The sequence below is a fragment of the Moschus berezovskii genome, chromosome 19 (genome assembly GCF_049115385.1).
Source record: "Moschus berezovskii isolate FMDL1 chromosome 19, NW_MosBer_1.0, whole genome shotgun sequence".
NCBI classification, from domain to species: Eukaryota; Metazoa; Chordata; class Mammalia; order Artiodactyla; family Moschidae; genus Moschus; species Moschus berezovskii.
In genome coordinates, this window is record NC_142478.1 from 53,867,963 (window position 1) to 53,879,997 (window position 12,035).

Here is a 12,035-nt window from a genome sequence, read left to right on the forward strand (position 1 = left end):
GCACATAACATACCATTTTAACCATTTTTTTAATGGGAGAGTTGAGAAGATTTTTTAAATTATTTATTTGGCTATGCCTGGTCTACAGGCATACAGGTCTACAGCATGCGGGATCTTTTTTTTTTTATTGCAGTATTTGGGATCTTTCAGTTGCCAGCATGCGAACTCTTAGCTGCAGCATGTGGGATCTAGTTCCCTGACCAGGGGTTGAGCCTGGGCCCCCTTCATTAGGAGCACAGAGTCTTAGCCACTGGACCACCAGGGAAGTCCCCGTTTTAACCACTTTTAAAGTGTCCAATTCAGTGGTATTTACTACATTCACAAAGCCGTGCAGTCATCAGTTATATCGAGCTCCAGAACTTTTCATCACCCAAAACAAAAACCCTGTACCTAACCACTGTCCCCAGCTCCCCCAGTCTCCTGTTACTCAGTCACTCGGTCATGTCTGACTCTTTCCGACCCCATGGACTGCAGCACACCAGGCTTCCCTGTCCTTCACCATCTCCCAGAGTTTGCTCAGACTCGTGTCCATCAAGTCAGTGATGCCATCCAACCATCTCATCCTCTGTTGTCCACTTCACCTCCTGCCCTCAATCTTTCCCATTATCAGGGGCAACCACCTACTCTGTGTCTCTATGGATTCACCTGTTCTAGACATTTCATGGAAGTGGTATCATACAATATGTGATCTTTTGTGTCTGGCTTCTGGCACTTAATGTTTTCAAGGTCCATCCCCATTGTAGTATAGACCAGTACTTCATTCATTTTTCTAGCTGAATAATATTCTATTGTATGGATATAACACCTTTGTTTATCCATTCAGTTGTTATTAGATACTTGGGTTGTTTCCACCTTTTGGCAGTTATGGATAGTGCTGCTATAAACACTTGTGTCCAAGATTTTGTTGCAACCTATTGTCCATTCTTTAGGGTTGATATGTTTTAATTCACAGTCATCTATTTTCTGATTGAAGAAACTGAGGCACAGTGAGATTAAGTGATTTGCCTATGGTCACACTACCCGGAGAAAGCAATGGCACCCCACTCCAGTGTTCTTGCCTGGAAAATCCCATGGATGGAGGAGCCTGGTAGGCTGCAGTCCATGGGGTCACTAAGAGTCAGACACGACTGAAAGACTTCACTTTCACTTTTCACTTTCCTGCATTGGAGAAGGAAATGGCAACCCACTCCAGTGTTCTTGCCTGGAGAATCCCAGGGGCAGGGGAGCCTGGTGGGCTGCCGTCTATGGGGTCACACAGAGTCGGACACGACTGAGTGACTTCACTTTCACTTTTCACTTCCATGCATTGGAGAAGGAAATGGCAACCCACTCCAGTGTTCTTGCCTGGAGAATCCCAGGGACGGGGGAGCCTGGTGGGCTGCCGTCCATGGGGTCTCACAGAGTCGGACACGACTGAAGCGACTTAGCAGCAGCAGCACACTGCCAGCAGAGAGTGGCAGAATCAGATTTGACTGCAAGCAGTCTCACTCCAGGATCCATTAGCCACCAAGAAGGATGGATTTCGCTTCCCCCACCGACTGTTGCCTCTGCACAACCCAGGCCCCCCAAAAACCTGATGCAGCCTTAGCTTTCTTCTCAACACATTCCCAATCGGTTTGAGTGGCAGTGTGTCCCGCCCTGGGAGCAGGGGGATGAATCCTCACACATCCAGAGCAACCACAAAACCTCATACCAGAGATTGTTCTTATTGAGGTGTACGACCCACTGTTGACCAATAAGATGTAAAGGAGAGTTGTGGGGAGATTGCTCTCCTTGATCCGATGAAAGAGGCAAAGGGTCCTTTATTGCTCTATTCTTCCCTCTTTCTTCTTGGCATTTTGTAGAGTGAAGGTGTGATAGGAGGACTGTGGCAGCCTCTTTTGACCTTGAGGCACCGCAATGCCCACAACTACAATGGCAGAGCAGAAAGACAGAGAGCTTCTGACAACCCTTGAGCCATGGTGTCGGCCCCGGAAGTAGTGCCTCCAAACTTCCTGTTCATTGAGATGAAAACAATTGTTTAAGAACTGCCTTTTGGACAGCCATTACTTGCAGCCAAAAGCAGTCTAATCGATACAGGCAAGAAAAGCTCAAACCACTCACAAAATAATTTAAGTCAAATGGTAGAAAAAATACAGAAAATTGTATTTCCTTTATGCTGAATTTGTGAGGGTTAAATTATTTTTCAAATTATGTATTCCTGGCAGAAACTCAAAGATACAAATATTGAAAGAACATAACTCTCATCCCCCAGAGATAACCATTCCTAGTTCCTTAATCGGAGAAGGCAATGGCAAGCCACTCCAGTACTATTGCCTAGAAAATCCCATGGATGGAGGAGCCTGGTGGGCTGCAGTTTGTGGGGTCACTAAGGGTCGAACACGACTGAGCGACTTCACTTTCACTTTTCACTTTCACACAGTGGAGAAGGAAATGGCAACCCACTCCAGTGTTCTTGCCTGGAGAATCCCAGGGACGGGGGAGCCTGGTGGGCTTCCGTCTATGGGGTCACACAGAGTCGGACACAACTGAAGTGACTTAGCAGTAGCAGTACCTTAATGCTTTTCCCACTGACTTATTTAAAATGGACTCAGATGGCATGTATTGTTTTAACTTGCTCTTTGCACTTAATTATACATTAGGAACATCTCTCCACACCATCTAAGCATTTTTCTATATGATAGTTTTAATGTGTGCCATCTTATCATTGGAAATGCCACCTTTTGTTTAACCAGTTTTCATGTGGCTGAACATGTGAAGTCATTTACAATTTTTCAGTGTTCAAAAGCAACAGTCTCATTTCTGCACCTTTATACATGTTCTTAATTATCTTTACAGGGTGTAATCCTAAAAAACAAATTGTCAAATGAAAACCTGTGCTGTTGAGGATTTTCACATCAAATGCCTCTGGGGAAAGTTGCACCCGTTTAAATTTCTGTAGCGCATGGCAGTGTCCTTCTGTTCAAATCTGGATTTGAGGTCTATAAATTCAACCTTGTTTGTTTTATTTCTCTTTTTCTGTTTGCCACACTGGGTCTTTGTTGTGGTACACAGGGCTCTCTCATCATGGTATGAGGGCTTAGGTGCCCCCATGGTATGTGGGATCTTAGTTCCCCAACTAAGGATTGAACTCACGTCTCCTGCATTGGAAGGCAGATTCTTAACCACTGGGCCATCAGGGAAGTCCCTATTTATTCTTTTTAAAAACATCTATTTCTGCTTCATTGACTATGCCAAAGCCTTTGACTGTGTGGATCACAATAAACTGTGGAACATTCTGAAAGAGATGGGAATCCCAGACCACCTGACCTGCCTCTTGAGAAACTTGTATGCAGGTCAGGAAGCAACAGTCAGAACTGGACATGGAACAACAGACTGGTTCCAAATAGGAAAAGGTGTACGTCAAGGTTGTGTATTGTCACCTTGCTTATTTAACTTATATGCAGAGTATATCATGAGGAACGCTGGGCTGGAAGAAGCACAAGCTGGAATCAAGATTGCTGGGAGAAATATCAATAACCTCAGATATGCAGATGACACTACCCTTATGGCAAAAAGTGAAGAGGAACTCAAAAGCCTCTTGATGAAAGTGAAAGAGGAGAGTGAAAACGTTGGCTTGAAGCTCAACATTCAGAAAACAAAGATCATGGCATCTGGTCCCATCACTTCATGGGAAATAGATGGAAAAACAGTGGAAACAGTGTCAGACTTTATTTTTGGGGGCTCCAAAATCACTGCAGATGCTGATTGCAGCCATGAAATTAAAAGACGCTTGCTCCTTGGAAGGAAAGTATGACCAACCTTGATAGTATATTAAAAAGCAGAGACATTACTTTGCCAACCAAGGTCCGTCTAGTCAGGGCAATGATTTTTCCCGTGGTCATGTATGGATGTGAGAGTTGGACTGTGAAGAAAGCTGATCACCGAAGAATCGATGCTTTGGAACTGTGGTGTTGGAGAAGACTCTTGAGAGTCCCTTATACTGCAAGGAGATCCAACCAGTCCATTCTAAGGGAGATAAATCCTGGATGTTCATTGGAGGGACTGATGCTAAAGCTGAAACTGCGATACTTTGGCCACCTCATGCGACGAGTTGACTCACTGGAAAAGACTCTGATGCTGGGAAAGGTTGGGGGCGGGAGGAGAAGGGGACGACGGAGAATGAGATGGCTGGATGGCATCACCGACTCTGTGGACGTGAGTTTGAGTGTACTCCGGGAGTTGGTGATGGACAGGGAGGCCTGGCGTGCTGTGATTCATGGGGTCGCGGAGAGTCGGACACGACTGAGCGACTGAACTGAACTGAATATACATTCTCTGATTTATGCAATTAATGACAGATTTTCCCTTCAGATTAGATTTTTGTGTATTATGAATTTGTCAATATCCAAGAGATGGTTGCTATGAAATTTAGTGAAATTATCACTCCAAATCAGGAAAGGAGTACATCAAGGCTGTATATTGTCACCCTGCTTATTTAACTTATATGCAGAGTACATCATGTGAAATGCCAGGCTGGATGAAGCACAAGCTGGAATCAAGATTGCCAGGAGAAATATCAATAGCCTCAGATATGCAGATGACACCACCGTTATAGCAGACAGCGAAGAAGACCTAAAGAGCCTCTTGATGAAAGTGAGTGTGAAAAAGTTGGCTTAAAACTCCACATTCAGAAAACTAAGATCATGGCATCTGGCTCCATCACTTCATGGCAAATAGATGGGGAAACAATGAAAACAGTGAGAGACTTTATTTTGGGAGGTTCCAAAATCACTGCAGATGATGACTGCAGCCATGAAATTAAAAGACACTTGCTCCTGGGAAGAAAAGTTATGACCAACCTAGACAGCATATTAAAAAGCAGAGACATTACTTTGCCAACAAAGGTCCATCTAGTCAAAGCTATGTTTTTCCAGTAGTCATTTATGAATGTGAGAGTTGGACTATAAAGAAAGCTGCGTGCCGAAGAATTGATGCTTTTGAATTGTGATGCTGGAGAAGACTCTTGATAGTCCCTTGGACTGCAAGGAGATCCAACCAGTCCATCCTAAAGGAGATCAGTCCTGAATATTCATCGGCAGGACTGATGCTGAAGCTGAAACTCCAATACTTTGGCCACTTGATACTTAGAACTGACTCATTGGAAAAGGCCCTGAAGATTGAAGGGGAAGATTAAAGGTGGGATGAGAAGGGGACAACAGAGGATGAGATGGTTGGATGGCATCACCAACTCCATGGACATGAGTTTGAGTAAGCTCCGGGAGTTGGTGATGGACAGGGAAACCTGGAGTGCTTCAGTCCATGGGGTCTCAAAGAGTTGGACACAACTGAGCAACTGAACTGAACTGTAATGTTGTCATCACTCATTATCACAATTTGTAAAACACTCCCCGTGATAAAATCTGAGTGCAAATAATGGTATAGTGCCATGTCCAGAAAATATCTGGGTTTGTCCCGTCTGTGTAGTTCTTTCTCCTGACCACGTATGCCCATGTGCATTTTAAAATATTTTTTCTTCCTCTCACAAATTAATTATATTTATCTTTTAGTATTTGTTTAGGGGAGCTTCCCGTGGGAAAATTAGAGAGCTTTTAACCACGCCAGGATTAATGCTAATTACCTTCTCCGGATTTTTCAAAGCATGGAAGCTCCACAGAGGTACAGGAAATGATTCAACACAGGGCAGGATTGTGTCCTTCAGCACAGAACAGGATGGGTGCAACTGTGGAAGCGTTGATGGAAGAAAGGAAACACGTGCTTGATGGATGTGTAGTCCTACACATTCCTGTCTTGGAGAACGCAAGTTAAAATTGCTTGGCTTGTCAAATCATTGCATTTAGCCTGCATAGGGCCAAGAGATTTCTTCTTGTCTGGTACCATAGGATTCAGAGCAATGTTACATTTTCTAAAGACAAAAACTTAAGTCAAAATTATTTATTGGCTCACATAATCAAAGTGTCCTTGACTCCAGGCTTGTCTAGTTCCAGGGGCCCAGTGTTCTCAGGATTCTGTATCAGCAGAATGACAAGGAAGGAATATCATTTGCCACAGTGAGGTCACATGCCTATTGCTGGACGAATCACTGTGCCCAAGGGGATTGGGTATGTTAATTGACCAGACATGGGTCCAATCCAGGAGCTGGGAGGGACATCAGCTCCGCCTAAACCACGCCCCCTGTGGGTGGGGAGAGGTATGTTTCCTTGGGAGATCCATGGTGCTATTTTCAGAAGACGGATATATAGCAGATCACATGACTGATGGGCACTGCCAGTAACCTCTGTGTGAAAAGGACACTTCTCTGTTGATGAGGGAGCTTCTGTCTCACTCTTACAGTTCCCAAACACCCATTCATTCAGAAGGCAAAAAACAGAGGCGAAAGCAATGCTCGTGCTTTTAAGTGTGTATAAAAAAAAAAGGGAGAGAATTTTAAATATAGCTGCATTTCTTTAAGAATATTGGTGTTGAGCAAGTCCTGTACTTTGAACCCTAGAGCTGGAGTACCTCAGTTTTTCACAGCAACACCTGCTAGTAGTAAGGCAGGAGGTCTTGGTTAAACATACAAGTAGAGAAAAGCTCAAGTCAGAGCATCATTAATGAATCAACATGTTCGGTTCCCGTCATTAGGCTTCCCTGCCCCAGAGGAGGAAACCTGCCCTTATTAGCTCAGATATGGGTGCCCCTTAATATCAGAGAAGCTGAATATGATCATTTTTGTCTTGCTGTTTGTTGAGACCTTCCAATGTAACAAACCGTTTGACCGTCCCAGTAAAGTCGGAGAGGGGTTTTTACCTCCATTTTACAGATAAGGAAATTGAGTCTCCGAAATTTAATCAGTTTGCTCCAAGTGATTCAAAAACCAGAGCTGTCCCCAGAGCCCTATCTTAGGCACCACAGTGCTGTTACTCCATCTCCTCAGAAAGCTATTCCTAATATCAAGACGCAGAGCTGGGGGGACTTCCCTGGTGGTCCAGTGGTTAAAAATCCGCCTTGCAATGCGGGGGATACAGGTTCATGCTGTGGGGCTACTGAGCCTGTATGCCACAACTAGAGAGTCCATGGGCCATAATGAAAGGTTCCAATTGACACACTAAAGATTCCCTCACGCAGCAACTAAGACCTGAGGCAGCCCAGTAAACAAGTTAATCAATTTTTTTTTTTTTTTTTAAGATGCAGAGCTGGGGACTTCCCTGGAGACTCTGCAGTGTGTGCGGGTTCCATCCCGGTGGGGGAACTAAGATCCCTGCATGCCTGATGGTGGGGCCAAGACGATTAAAAAAAAAAAAAAACTGCCTCAATAGATGGTCATACAGTTAACTATTGAGAGCCGCTTGACTTTTCCACCACGTTGAACTTGAACAGGAAATAGCAACCTGAGCTATTAGGACTGATGACGGAACTTTACAAAAGCTGATTGGCTGGGAAAACAGGGACCTGGCAAGAAAATTCACGTGCCTTAGAGACGCCAAGGAGCTGAGCTCTATGGTGGGCCCCAGGCAGAACCAGCACCTGTTTGGGGGCAGGGGATGCCATCGAGTTTATTAAATGCAGCAGTGAAAGTCCCCCCTGGGTACAACATCTTTCGAACCACACCATCTAAATCTCATGGCAATCATCTCCTTGACATTTACAAATTCATAATGCATAATGAGCTAACCTGAAGTGGAAATCTTTTATAAATTGCATAAAACAGAGAGTGTATATTAAAAATGAATACATAAAACAAACCAGGTTGAGTTTGTAGCCCTCAAATAAACTGGCCATGGAAGGAACATTCGTACACAGGACTTCTTGAGATTTTAAGTTTGTAATTTTGAGGAAATCCTATTTTCTTATCTTTAATTAATATTATTATTAATATTATTAAAATTAATATTATTTATTTGGCTGCACCGGTCTTAGTTGTGGCACATAGGATCTTTAGTTGAGGCTTGTGGGATCTAGTTCCCTGACCAGGGATCAAGCCTAGGCCTCCTGCTTTGGGAGCAAGGAGTCTTAGCCACTGGACCACCAGGGAAATCCCAGACTCCTCGGGATTTGAGGACGGGGCCAGTGGCTGAGAGAGCTCTCTGAGAGGCTGATGCTTTCCCATTGTTTTTGGGCAGGTCCCCAGGCGGGGTGTGGGTGCTCCTGCAAGGCCCATGAGCACTGTTTGGTGTCCTGGGTTTTGCCGATGTCTGCTGCAGGTTTCAGAAACACAAGTGAGTTTTGAGTTGAAGATGCTGTGTTTGTTGCCTGAATTCACAGAGTCATTGAGATACATGGGGGCACTCAGGAACACACAGCTAAGTGGCAGAGCTTAGATCTGACTTCCATCAATCTCTTTTCTACTCCCACCCTCAGTTTCTCTTATCTCTGTGATTTACAGGACAGAACTCGCCTTCCATCCCTAGAGGTGGATGCTCTGAGTGTGACATCAGCCATGGACTGATCTTGAGGTCGGGGCTGCTAGTCCACCACCACCCACAGGTGCCCCATCAGCCTCCAGGGCCACCTTGCCTGGTGCCAGAAGTCCTCTCCCTGTAGAAGCGAGGCCTAATTTCCAGAGCTCCTTGGGAGAGCTCATGCAGCTGAAATGAGAGGCTGGAAACGCTAAGTATAACCGCTTGAAGCAGTGCTGACAGCTTCTCGCTGAACGAAGGTCCTGATTATATAACGAGGCTGCCTGGGGAACGAAGCCTGGTGCCTGTTCAGATTTTGCAACAAAAAGAAAAGAAAAGAAAGAAAAAGGAAAAACAAATGAAGAAAGTTAAAACTGTCCTCCTTAATCCTCACTCACTCATTCTTTGGGTAAATATTTATTGAGCCCCTACTTTGCACAAGGTGCTGTTGTGGGCGCTGGGGATACAACAGAGATTCAGACCAAATTCCCTGCGTGGGGAAAGCTGACATTCTAGTGTGGTGAGAGAGACTATAAACCAAATAGATTGGCAAAATATATAGCAAGTCAGATGAAAATAAGTACAAAGAAGAGAAATAAAACAAGTAGAGAAAATATTTTTAGAGTGGGAGGGAAGGGAGTCAGAAAAAGCTCCCTTGCAAAGATGACATTTGAGCAAATATTTAAAAGAGTGAGAGACTGAGCCACATGGGGGCTGAGGGCTGAGCCTTCCAGTCAGTGGGAACTGGAAGTGCAAAGGCCCTGGGGTTGGATGGTGTTGCTATTAAAAAGGCACAAATAAAGACCCATAGTCCAGACTGGGAGCACTGCAGAGACAATGGACAGAAGGTGATAACTCGCAGCAGCCAGAAAACAAAAGCTAATGTGGTTGGGTCGGCATGGGCTAGGAAATGGCTGCTGAAGGGGAGGAAGAATGAGAGGTGAAGAGTGGGGGAAGTTGATTCATTCGTGCATTTTGGGGGTGAGCAGAATTCTAAGATTGCAGCCCTGTGTAATCCCCAGGACTGTGAATATGATGGATTTGACTCCTGGAGTATTCCTGTGATTAGGTTATCTTATACGGTACAGTTGATTTTAAGAAAGGGAGCTTGGGACTTCCCTGGTGGTCCAGTAAGACTCCTCACTCCCAGTGAAGGGGACCTAGGTTCAGTCCCTGGTTGGGGAATTAAGATTCCCCCATGCCCAACAGTGAGACCAAAACAAACAAACAAAAAAAGTGTGGGGGGGGGATTATCTTAGGTGACCCCTTAAAAGCAACTGCATTCTTCCTGAAGTGAGAAAGGCTCTCCATGGGTTTTGAAGTCTCCAACCTCATCCCCTGCCATTCTCTTCCTCTTCTTCTTTGTGTGGTAGCCACCTGGCTTTCCTTCTCATCCTCAAACACTCCAAGCTTGTTCACCTCAGGGCCTTTGCACTTGCTGTTTCCTCTGGCCCAGATCATCACATGCCTGGTCTCTTCACATCTTTCCAGTTTCTCCTGAAATATCACCTTTCAGAGAACTTTGCCAACCCCCCCATCTAAAACAGCCCTCACCAGGGACTTCCCTGGTGGTCCAGTGGCTAGGACTCCAAGCTCCCATTACAGAGGGCCTGGGTTCAATCCCTGGTCAGGGAACTAGATTGCCCAAGCTGCAATGAGAAGATCTCGCATGCCACAACTGAAAAAAAAAAAAAAAGATCCTGCATGCTGCAGTGAAGATCAAAAAATCCTGCATGCTGCGACTAGGATCAGGTACAGCCAAATGAAAAATTTTAAAGAGCCCTCTCCCCCCACAAATCTATTTATCTTGCTTTTTAAAAATCTCTTCATAGCATGTATTATTCTCATATTTTATTTGATTTATTCATTTACTTGCTGCTTATCTTTTCCACTGGAATATAAGCTCCAATACTGCAGAAACCACGTCTTCCTCTATCTCAAAGAGTTTAGAACAGCTCTTGCAGCATGGAAGACACTCAATAAGTATCCATTGACTGAATGATTGGAAAATTCCTCTGATTAGTCAGTGGTTGTTTTTATTTCTTCCAAGAGGTGTGGGGAAAGCACTGAAAAAGGAATAATTCATGGAAAAATGAAAATCCTAAGCTATAGCGAGACAGTCATTTGCATAATGACAAGCATCTGATTTTTAATATAATTCCACCTCCAAAGTAAAATGTTAGCTATTCAAATGAAGCCAGGCCCCATGAAAGGAGTCAAACAAACAGGAATCACAAGGATGGAAATCAAAATCCTTCTGTGGCTGAATACCCCCCATCACAGAACAATTTTAGTTTTTGCCATCTAGAACTTGCCAGCTATTCCAAACATGTCAGCTATCTAATCCAGCACCAAGCCCCAACTTCTTTCTCCCTGACCTCCTCACTCTCTAAGAGATGGAAAAGTCAAATAGTCATTTTCCCAGACTGTCCTGAAGACCTACTTCTGTCCAGTGAGATGAAATGGAAGAAATCTAAAGATAATCGGGGAATGCCTTCACCTCCCAGAAATAAGAACAGAGGTTACTGATCAAGCCCTAGCCCTTCTTCCTGCTTTAAATGTCACCATGATGACTAGAGTTGTAGCAGCCATCTTGTGACCAAGAGGAGAAGACCCAGAGAGGATCAGAGATTAGCCCTTACATTAGTGTGCAGCTTATCATCATCCAAAAATGACTACCTCTAGAATTCTTGATAAATGAGAAAAGTATTAAGCCACAATAGTGAGGTTTTCTGTTACCTCCAAGCAAAAATAATTTCCTATCATTACACCAGCTGTGTGATTACAGACAGATCCATGTGAGTGAACAAAATTGTGTCTTTTGTCTGAGCAGTTTCATATCCAGGCTCTGATTTTATCATCACAACACTCCTTAGAGTTTGGATGAGCAGACTCTAGTTTCCCCATCTGGTAGATAAAAAACTCTGAGATTCAAAGGGATGAAGTGACTTGCCAAGCATCACACAGCTAAGTGGTAAAACTTGAGACTCAGAACTACAACTTGGACTTCCAAATTCCTAGTTCAATACATGGAAAGACAAGAACCTATAATATAAAATAGGATCCCTTAAAAGAAAACATTCATTGTAGACCTCTGTTTGATGGCTTTAGGCCAATAGAAAACTGTCAAAGCCAATTAGAAACCTAGGACTCAAGTGGTCCAGTCTCAGAAGAGCACAGTCAGCCCTCCACATCCACAGGTTTTTCCTCTCCAGATTCAACCAATCATGAATATATGGAGGCAAAACCCATGAATTTGAGGGAAGACTGTATTCACTCACTGTACTAGGTCAGTTTATATATGAGACTTGAGCATCTGAGGATTTTGGTATCTGCAGCAGCTCTAGGAACCAATTTCCCTCAGATGCTATATTATGGTCAGAGTAACACTGTCCATCAATCATAAAGAAATTCCTAAATAACTCAAGGTCCTTATTTATTTTTTAATAACAACCTCCTGGTCTCTCTCTCTTTGTTTTTAAAGGGGGGAGCACACTGGGGGCTGTGCCATGTGACAGGCAGGATCTTAGTTCCCCAACCAAAGACCGAACCCGTGCCCCCTGCAGTAGAAGTGGGGAGTCTTAATCCCTGAACTAATCAGGGAAGTCCCAAGGTCCTTATTTACTTTTACCGTAAAGGATGGGTCACAAAAATATT